The 10,493-nt window shown below is 47.7% G+C and overlaps 1 pseudogene; it reads left to right on the forward strand.

Annotated features, from left to right (window-relative positions):
* The first annotated feature begins 779 nt into the window (after window positions 1-779).
* LOC144148016 (uncharacterized) lies at window positions 780-4,587 on the forward strand (annotated as a pseudogene).
* The last annotated feature ends 5,906 nt before the right edge of the window (window positions 4,588-10,493 follow it).

Below are 10,493 nucleotides of genomic sequence, written 5' to 3' on the forward strand. Positions count from 1 at the left end.
TTTAGTTTGCGCTGGTTGATCATTATGGCAGATAGAGGCCGACGAGCGGGATCGAGAAAAAAACTGCCTTTGTTACACCTGATGAGCTCTACTAATTTAAGGTGCTTCTTCTCAGTCTGTGCTCATCCCCAGCAACCTTTCAAAGGCTAATGGACACCGTTTTGACGATTACTATGACGATTTTTGAGGAGCAATTGCGAAGGCTATCGTTGGTTCGTCAAGCCATACGTTCTGCGGGACTCACTCTAAAGCCAGAGAAGTGTCATTTCCAGTACGAGGAGCTCCTGTTTTAGACCACGTCGTTTGCCACCAAAGCGTCCAGACAGAGCTTGAGAAAGTTTCTGCCGTCGCTAAATTTCTTACGATTTCGGGTAATAAAGTCGTCGAGCGATTTTTGGGGCTGTGTTTGTATTATCGACGTTCATACCATCCTTTTCCAACATTGTGGCCTGTTAAGTTCGGGTCATCTAATTAATTAAAGCCGCCGGTAGCTCATTTATAGCCGTTGCCTGCGCCTGTAGCTGGCATGTTCCGTTGATTTCACGATATCGTTGTAGTTGGACGCGCAGTTGGGGGCCGCCGAGAGGACGCTTTGTGGTCCTTCCTTTTGTGTGGCAAAAGACGAGGGTGCTTAGCTTGAATACTTCTGATGTGTTGCTATGCGGTGAGCTCGACCGCGCGGTTTCAGGGAAACGCGGATGACCAGAGAAAACGCAGAGAAACGCGGTATGACCAACTACAACGATATCGTGAAGTGGTATCGACTGACTAGGAGAACTATGCCACCCCCGCACCCGGGACTCACCCGCGCGGAGGCAATGCTTTACCGACAGCTGCAGACTGGATCCCTGATCACCCCGGTGCCTGCCAAGTACATTTGCCCCAGTGTGTATGAGAGTGACGTGTGTAGGTTGTGCGCGAAGGAGCGAGATACGGCAGCTCACATCCTGTGTAACTGTGAGGTGAACCCACATGAGGCAAGCGAGAAGACAACGATCCCACCGCAGCTGGAGGCTGCAACAAGGAGCTATCACTACGTACTACAACTCCAGGCCGTCCAGCAGGTCGCGGCGGCCCTCGTGAGGCAGCAACCGGGAGAAGCCGCCGAGGAGGGGGGCGCAAACCGCCCTGGACCCATGGACGTAACCCGGAAGCGGCCCTCAGGACGCAGTCGCGACGACGTCCAGGCCACGTCACGGTGATGGACCCCATGAAGGGGTAGCCTAACCACTCTGCAGGCGTTTCAGTAAAGTTTTTTTTCTCTCTCTATCTATCTCTCTCTCTCTCTGACGTCGAGATCGACGAGTGGCTACATCCGGGCGCAGTGTACACACTGTATCTGTTGCAGGCATTCAACAAAGTCTTTTTTCCTTCCTTCCAACCCTTGAACCCCCTGCACGTACCTGAGGAGCCTCAAGGCAGGCTTTGGTTTGACAACACTCTATTCACTGTTCTTAACGGCAAGCTGCAAATACTTCCTGAGAGCGAACGTCGAGGTTTGAAGCAGTACACAAACTTCGTATTACATTCTGTAACTTCATATCTCTTATATGTGCTACATGTCTAAAGAGACGTAATTTTTTACAGGCCTGCTGATGTTCGATGAATAAGTGTAAGAAAAAAGTGTGCACATTAAGGTGTCAGAAATCGCTCTGCTCGGAAAGGTAAACTTCGCCGAGCGCACGAGACCCTCCGTCTCTGAGAAAGATGGTGATCACATCCTCGTCTTCTGGTTCCGACCATTTATTGGACGGTGGCTGCAGACAGTCGAGACATTTCGTTCTTCTGGTGCAACCCCTCTCTTATTAGTGGCAGAGTTGTTGTTACAGTGCATTGTGCACCTTTCCAACGCTGGTGCTATTGTTGATGCAGTTATGTAAGATAATTGAACGCCAAATCCTTTAGCTCTCAGGAGCTTGGGTTAGTATCTGGTGACGTGAGCTACGTTTGTGAAATTAGAATAAAAATTACACCATCTTCCCGTAAGGGAACCCTGAGTAGTAAGCGAAGCAGCCATGGGGTCGATTCAAGTGCCCATTAGTTTTCAGTTCGTCGTTTCCATTAGGTTGAGGTACGTAGCTACCGTTATATTTACCGTTTGGTTTCTATGGTAACTACCACACTTTTCACTACCGGAACTACGAAACGGGAAATTGCGTTGACCCCATGGCTGTTTCGCATACTACTCACGGTTCCCCTACGGGAAGATGGTGTAATTGTATTGGAGGGGGTGGGGGTGTTATAGTGGAGCGGCAATAAAGAGAGAGAGAGAGAGAGAGAGATAGACGTTGTTTGTGGTATGAATTTGTCTTTTTTGAGCATTATCATCACCATGCTCTACGTAGGTGACGTCGAGCTGTGATTGGCGTTCCGCTATGATTATGACCGCCTTATGGTTTGTGAAATGCAAAGTCAAGGGCTGTTGTAGTGGATGAACCCTAAAGTTGCTGAAGATGAGGTCAATACACGTTCCCGGGGTGGTTGTGGGCTGCTTGTAATCACGGCCCCCCGAGACTCGCCGACGCACGCTGCTGCCGCCGACGATGAAACGTCGAAGGCGCGTGAAGGGTTCTCGTCTCGTGCCGGCCCAGGAAGACACGTGCAACGCTGTCGCTCCAGGAGCCCTTAAAGGGGAAGCGTGCTCGTCTCATGCCGGCCCAGGAAGACACCGACCACACTGTCGCTCCAGGAGCTATTAAAGGGTAAGACATCACCGGGCGTTCAGCAAGCCGAGCATGCGCAGTGGGGGTGTAGACAGCGCAACAACAAGAAGGGAGAGACATAGCCCCGACCATGAGATGCTTCGCATCTAATAGTTGAACGCAACTAAATGCATCGCTCCTTTTTTTTCAGGGATAAACAGCGACCAGAGACAGCTGCAACTTCCTTGCAGCATCCATGCGAACCTTGACGGAAAGTGGAAGCACTAATTGACCAACCGCATGCCTTCAAATGCGTAAGCAACAATCTTCAAAAGGTTGGAAAGTTTCTGGTAAGTAGTAATTCGTATCTCCAATATGTTATTGCCTTTGCGGACAGTATATTCACTGTTTTTTCGCAGCTACCGCACGGACATGACGCCCATCACTGCCACTACTCTGCCCTGATGGAATACGAGGAGCAACCACTTGGCCTTCGTGCTGTCACTAAGCTCACGAGGGCTAACATCTTCCACAACGCCTTCCAGAGCATGAGTGTGAGGGCTACTCTTCGGGCGAGTAACTGCTTTTAGTAATAAGTAAGGCTACATACAGCCGAACTAGTGACGTAAATCTTTGCTTATGATTTGCTTTCAAATAATGTCAAAACAGACAAATTTGAATGCACAGAGCTTTTTGTTCAAAAACAGTGTGCCGTCGGTTTCAGATTTTCACTGAAAGCACAACGCCTGTTGTGGCGTTTTATAGCAAACAAGAAGTCCACCAGAGGCTACATAACTCCACTGAGGCCTACTACTTCACACAGCACAACAATCTATTTCCCTGCTTTAACTCAAAAAGACCACCGGGCGTGCAATACAACGAGGAAGAACACATCGCAGTGAGCGAGTTAAATTGCATCCAAATATGTTTTTCCTGCTGTTTTGAAGGTTAATATTTCTTGCATTGAAGACATGGACGGATAACATAAAGTGGCTGGAGTATTGCTGCACATTCACAGAGAGCCTGCCAAAGCAGAGGCAGGTGTGCTTCCTCAGCAAACTAACTTGTGGTGCACTGAGAAAAACTCTGCACAGCACAGTGGCCCTGATGCAGGGCCTCTTGAACTCGGGCTTGCGGTACGCCCTAGATGGAAACTTGGGCCAAGACCGTTTAAAAATATTGGAGATACTTTTTAGCATTGTGTGTTGATACAGATATATTTCTTTTTCCTTGTCCAGCGCTTCTTTGGCGTAGCCTGGCGTGTTGCAGGAGATGGGGGCCAACTAACTGTTCAGCAGTTATGTTTATATACCGGATACTGTCGGCGAACAATCTCGTACCGCCGCCTATGCGAGCTTCAGTTGCTGGAAGCGGGCCACAACTTCGTCTGACTTTGCAGAGTCTCTTTAATTACGAAAAGAGCTCTACGACTCAGGTAATTCGCCCAGTTTGTGTCCTCTATGTGTCCTGCAGTTTCTTTTCTGTCACCTTAAAAGTTAAGGAAGTTGTGACATTTCAGGTGACGAACTGCTGTTTTGCTGAACGATGTCCTGCTGGAGCCAACAACCGACTTTGGGAAGGACATTATCGCCCTGCCAAGTTAGGACTCCATTCTGGATTACCTCGGCAGATATGTGGCCAAGACGTTTTCTACTTTGTATTGCTTAGACTGCGTTGAAATGATGTCGAGCGCATCTCGTCAGCCATCTGGTTTGATAGAAACAAAATCAAGAGGCTATTTCAAGATACCCAGCAGCCGTCTTCTTGCTTTCGTGAAAATTGTTCAAGAACATGTAGAGGCGTACACGGTCCAAAAAATTACATGCGGCGATGCGTGCTTGAGGATTGTTGAGGGCATTTTTCTCGACAGCCGTCAGCATCAGTTAGTGTTGGTTCTGTGCTACAGATTTTAGGGACATCAGCCGAGGTTTCCCACTTTTTTTAGATTTAGGTTACATTTCTTCACGCGAGAAAAAAGAAAGCCTCGCGGGCAACTGTGCCCTCTTCATTTCCTGTAAGTAGGGGCCGGAAGCCACAGTGTTAAGCATAATGACTGTGTATGCGAGAGCAGGCCTGTCCATTTTTATATGGTGTTGTGTATCTTGTTTACATTGGAGTGTAATATTTTTCTACTGTTCATGCTTATGTATATCAATAGTCTATATAAAGAACTTATAGTTTTATTTATCCCGAAAGTGTTGTTCTCAGTCTATTTTGTGTAAATAAACCATGTTCTCCAACTTCCCTCTCGTTAAATGCTCCTAATGTTAATCTCCCATTCATATTTCGCATATGAGAACTAAACTGCATATCATTAGCACTGTAAACTTTGTTTCTTCGCTCCAGTCAAAAAATTCAAAAAGACATCTGATGTGGTACCTCTAAAGACGGCAGAGGGTGAGCAGCTAGCACTGGCAATATAAAGGAACTTCCAGATTACTCCTCTGTACTTTCCCTCCAGAGAATAAATACATAGACTCCAGATTCCCGAAGAAAGCATGGGTTGTCAGCCGGTAAATATAATGCTCTAAGTGGTAATCACTAGGGTACATCAAGCGACGGGTGCCCCGTGTAAATTGCGACAAAATTTAATCAATCAAATGTTAGGTGCGTCAAACTTGTGTTTATTTAAAAAGCACCCTCAATACCGCAGCGAGCATTTGTGAAAGCGGTGGGCTACTAACCGCCCCATCACAACTCCCTGCATCAAGGAAGTGATGGACGCACACGAACTTGTGTCCTCTCCAACTGCATATTTCCGTGGTAATTCAATTGAAAGGCTTGAAATAAAATTTCTATCTCGACCTTTCGCTTCATTTGAATACTTGGGTGCAGCGCGCGAGAGACGACCTGAATATATTAACCAATGTGATTGCACCTATCCTGTCCAGTCCTGTTTTATCCTGTTCGTCGTCTTCTACCTATTTGCTGCATTACTAGGATAGAAATCTTACCTACTCTTTGGCCATGCGCAAACATAGATACGTCCGTTCTTTAGCAGATCTAACAGTAGCTGCTTGCATCGGGAGCAGGAAGCATACGGTATGATGAGCATCGTCTTATCAACACTTGCGAGCTACGATGTACCACTTCGAGGCCCCGTAAGTACTCATATGATTGGGCTATGAGGTAATAGCATATTGCCTTATCGCGTGGTGTGAGAACATTTTAAACACGCTTCTGTTTATCAGGTAGGCCCAAATCCCAACTAAACAGTACGCGTGCGTTTCTAAGCAAGCAGCTCAGGGTCTCATTCGTCGTCCACGCTTGATCCCGTTTCGGCTTATTTCTTTGTAGGCATTATGCTTTCAATGAATTTTAAGAAAAGGTAACAGGAAGAACAGCACGCACATAATCGCGTCAAAACTTCAGCAGTAGTGCGCATACAAGCCGAGCCCTGGCGGTGGCTTCTGGGCCCCGTATGATGGGTGGCACCCCTAGCGAGAGCTTTGATCCTTATATCAACCTTCGGGCGGAGTTTCATGGCCAGAAAAGCATTGAAGGACTTCGATTGGAGTCACGAAGATAAAGACGACGACGAAAGGTTCCTTAGTGTAGCACAGGGAGGAGAGCTGGTGTACTGGCGAGCAATGGAGAACGCTCATTCGGCACAGTAGCGCCTGGCATTCGACCACGTGTTTTGAGTTCTCCTTTTTTCTGACAGACGTTCATCTCAAGAAGTATTCCTTTGCCTTTTCCATCACATTTGTCTGCTGCTATTCTTGGACCACAATGATTTTCCGCGTAGATGTTAGCTCTGATGCACAGTCGGTCTTTATTGAAGTAAACGACGCGACACCTTAAAATTCATAATGATTCCGTCAACAAAGAAACAGAGCGCATCAAAGACGTTTATTGGGAGGCCCTGCGCTGCGATATTATTAGCATGTATTCACGTACATATTTCGTGGACATGCACCGGACTACGACTTATAGCCGCGCAGTTCATTGTTGCGACACCTTGGGCACGCGAATGAGGTTTCGAATCTGCGATATGAGTCCCGCTCTGGCGCAGCTTGGTTCGTCTTTCTGTCGGACTCATGATCCTGTGTCCACTTGGACCTCCCTCTTTCAGTGATTCGAGAAATTTGAGGTACTGACGAAACCACTCTTGCTATTACGTTTTCCTTAAAATTGTGCTTTCCTATTCTCTTTACAGTATACGTCAGAAATGCGCTATACCTCAGCGTGGCTATTTGGTTGCTAACCGGGCCAATCAGGGATGCTTCGTAATGTTGAACATTATTGTAAGCATAGTACAGAGATACCAAGAGGCGCCACGAACTTTGTTTGGAATTTACCAGCGTCTGAATGGGACGGACCCGTCAGTGAGGTTACGCCCATTTTCCTAGCCATAAAAAAGCACACTTTCAAAAATATTTGTTTTGTGCTTCAGAAAACCTCAATACGCTCAAATGTGTTGGCGTCTCACGAACCACACTGGAGTAATTATTGAGGTTAACATATTCTTCTATGAACATCAGGAACTTGGGGCAGAGAGGGGTACAGCACCTCACGTTTGCAAGGCAACCTGTACTGACAGCGGCTTCCTGCAACACCATAGCAACTGACACCTTTACGAAATCATTCTATTAACCAGTGATCCTTCATTTGCGGTTTCTTCATTGTATGCCACTATTACAAAAAATAGGTTTACTGGTGTCATAGACAGAGAAGAAACCTCAATTTGTAGAACCGGCATTCAATTTCAGTTGGTTGAATTACTGAACCCGCGGTCTCTCTCTTTGAAAGTAGGCATGGATGGTCTTGGGATTTCCCATAGGCATATAGCTTGCACCTCCTTGCCAACGCATAAATATTGGCTAGGTGGTTTGAACTGTGCAACATAATTAAGCAGTGCGATTAAGATGGAGAATAAGTAGAGACCACACAGGAATAACGCTGGATATCAACTCAAATCTTTACTAAACACATAGGATATACACGAACGGCGCATGCGTGAACATGGCCAAAGCACCAAGAAAAAATCACGACAAACTCAAGTGGTGCATTCTGTTGTGCACGTGCAAGTTCGTATTCAGATAATCTATTTTTTTTGGGGGGGGGGGGAGACAAACTAGCAGAGGCCGTGCTTACACAGTCATCACCGGCTTTCATGTTGCACCATGCTTCAAACAATTCACGGCTAGTTTGGTCCTTAAAACAGCGCAATATACGTGTCCTCTCGAAAAGTGCCGCGCAGTGTGGAACGCACAGGCAGTGGCGTCAATGGTCAGCTAAATGGGCCCCCACAGCGAGCGCTTGAACAGCTGTACGCTGCTCTGGGAGCCTGTCATTAATGCACCTACCAGTGCGCCCTATATAGCATTTTCCACAAGATCGAGGCACTTTCTATACATCACCTTGTTTGCAACCAACACACTGCATGGCATGTGTCTTAGCACAGTGGTTTCCCTTTTTCTCGCCATTCACAGCAGCGCACTTTCGTGCTATTTTTTCTGCGGCGGAAAGCCCAACGTCAGCACCGCATTTCCGCGCCACATTTTTAAGGCGGTGGGAGAAATTGTGCACGTAAGGGACGACCACAGAATCACAAGATAACCATAAGTGCGATGGCTGTTGGCAGATCTAACTATATCTTGTAACAAATGCTTCAAACGGGAAAAAGGAGAGTAGAGGGTTGTTTCGCTGCATTTTACTAGCGAAGAATAGACACGGACGAAGAAGAAGTACACAGGACACTCGCTAGACTACAACTGAAATTTTACTTAGGGTCCGTAAAACAAAGAAAAATTTCCCCGCATTTCCCCGAGGGGAAGAATGTGAAAGTGCGAATGCATGAGTTGAATTTGCGCGGTTCGGTAATGTTCGCGAAAGAGAGATCACACACACACACACAACTACAAAGAAAGAAAGATGCATTTATTCACAGACACCTATTTGTGTAGTCGTTGTACTTGATTGCTAGAGCGGATCTCAGCTTTGAAATTTCGTGTCAGTACTCCTTTAAGCGGGTGCATTAGCCCTTCTCACGCCCGATTCCTGGCCAATCCCCCACGTGGGTATGTGCCATGCACAGACACCTATTTGTGTTGTCGTTGTACTTGATTGCTAGAGCGGATCTCAGCTTTGAAATTTCGTGTCAGTACTCCTTTAAGCGGGTGCATTAGCCCTTCTCACGCCCGATTCCTGGCCAATCCCCCACGTGGGTATGTGCCATGTCAGTGGCCAGGCAGCGCGCGCCCATCTCCCCCCGTTGCCAAGGAAGACGAGGAGATTCCTGGCCAATCCCCCACGTGGGTATGTGCCATGTCAGCGGCCAGGCAGCGCGCGCCCATCTCCCCCCGTTGCCAAGGAAGACGAGGACCGCGCGCACCCGCAGCTGTTGCTATGTGGACGGACGGCGGTCACCGGAATTCAGGGTCGCTTATAAAGTGCATTCGCACTTAAAAGATAACATATCACCACGACCTTCCCCTACACATCCCCACTCACGCCAGCCTATGTGTCACACATGCGCCCTCGTAGGTAGCCTCTCTCCATATCTATAAGAGTGATTGAAGGGGTGCTCACACAATTAACGCCTTCCCTGTAGATATGAAATGCCTCGTTAATCTCGAGACTAGTTTGGTCACGTCCAGATCCTAAAACACGTGTTTTATCGAACGCCGGCGTACAACCAGAGCACCGCCTGCAATATTCGGCCAGATGGCCTCCCGCCGCAAGCGACGGAACTGCTGCACGGTGCTCTCAGCCTGTCGTTTAAACACCGCCCCGTCTGTCCCACGTAGCATTTGCCACAGGACAGCGGAATGCGGTAGATGACACCATCTTTGCAGGTGACAAAACTGGTGCCATGTTGTTTTGGTGCAAGCTTGGCGTGGCTTCTCGTTTACGGCGGGGCACATCCTCATCAGCTTGCCAGGCGCTTTGACTAGCACTTCCATGTCGCATTTTTTCCCCACTTTTTTGAGGCGGTGCGTGAGCTGATGTACGTATGGCATGGCTACGCGTCGCAACCTCTCCCGGTTGGCGTCTTCTTCCCTTAAAGAGCGCTTACCGGCTTTAACCTCTTTGATGAGGCTTTCTACGACCCAAGCCACGAACTCCAAAGGGAAGCCCGCATGCGTCAGACGAGCCACTTGAGCTTGCACACTACCAGCTACCTTGTGAGCGCACGACGTCTGGAGGGCACCGCGCAGGCAGTCCGCCGCGCTGAACCACCTTGGAGTGGGCCGAAACGTAATTCAAAATCTGCTGTTTTGAGCGCGGTTGGTACGTCCAGAATATGTGCCCCTCCGTAAAACAAAACAAAGCTTCACATCCAGAAGCTGAATGGTTCCGTTATCATGTTCCTCAAAAGTGAACTTCAAGCCTTTTGAACACGTCCTAAACACATCTAAAACGCTGTCAATCACACCCCGTCTATCCTGAAGGCTGTCCACATCCACAAACACAATAAAATCATCAACGTATCTGAAACACTTAACTATACTCTGGTTGAGGCGTGCTGCAATGCGTTTGTCACAATCGGCTAAAAAGACTTCGCAAAGTATTGAGGAAATGCAGGAACTAATACAGACACCTTCTTTCTGTACATAGTACCGGTCACTAAAAGCGACAAAGGTTGACTCCTGATAACACGTTAAAAGATCAATAAACCCTCGAATGGACATACCGCTAGCATTCTGAAAACGGACCGGTCCGCTTTCTTCGATCAACATTCTCACGGCGTCAATCCGTTATTTTTAGGGATACTATAGAACAAATCTTCGACGTGTATTGAGAATGCAAAATTGGCCCCCTTCTTGTGCAAGTCCGGCAACACCTCAACTAGCTCGTTGGAATTGCGAATTCGAAACGGGTCATCAACGCAGACGTGGTTCAAAT

Source organism: Haemaphysalis longicornis, unplaced genomic scaffold (genome assembly GCF_048455015.1).
Source record: "Haemaphysalis longicornis isolate Haplotype H1 unplaced genomic scaffold, Haemaphysalis longicornis Haplotype H1 scaffold_71, whole genome shotgun sequence".
NCBI classification, from domain to species: Eukaryota; Metazoa; Arthropoda; class Arachnida; order Ixodida; family Ixodidae; genus Haemaphysalis; species Haemaphysalis longicornis.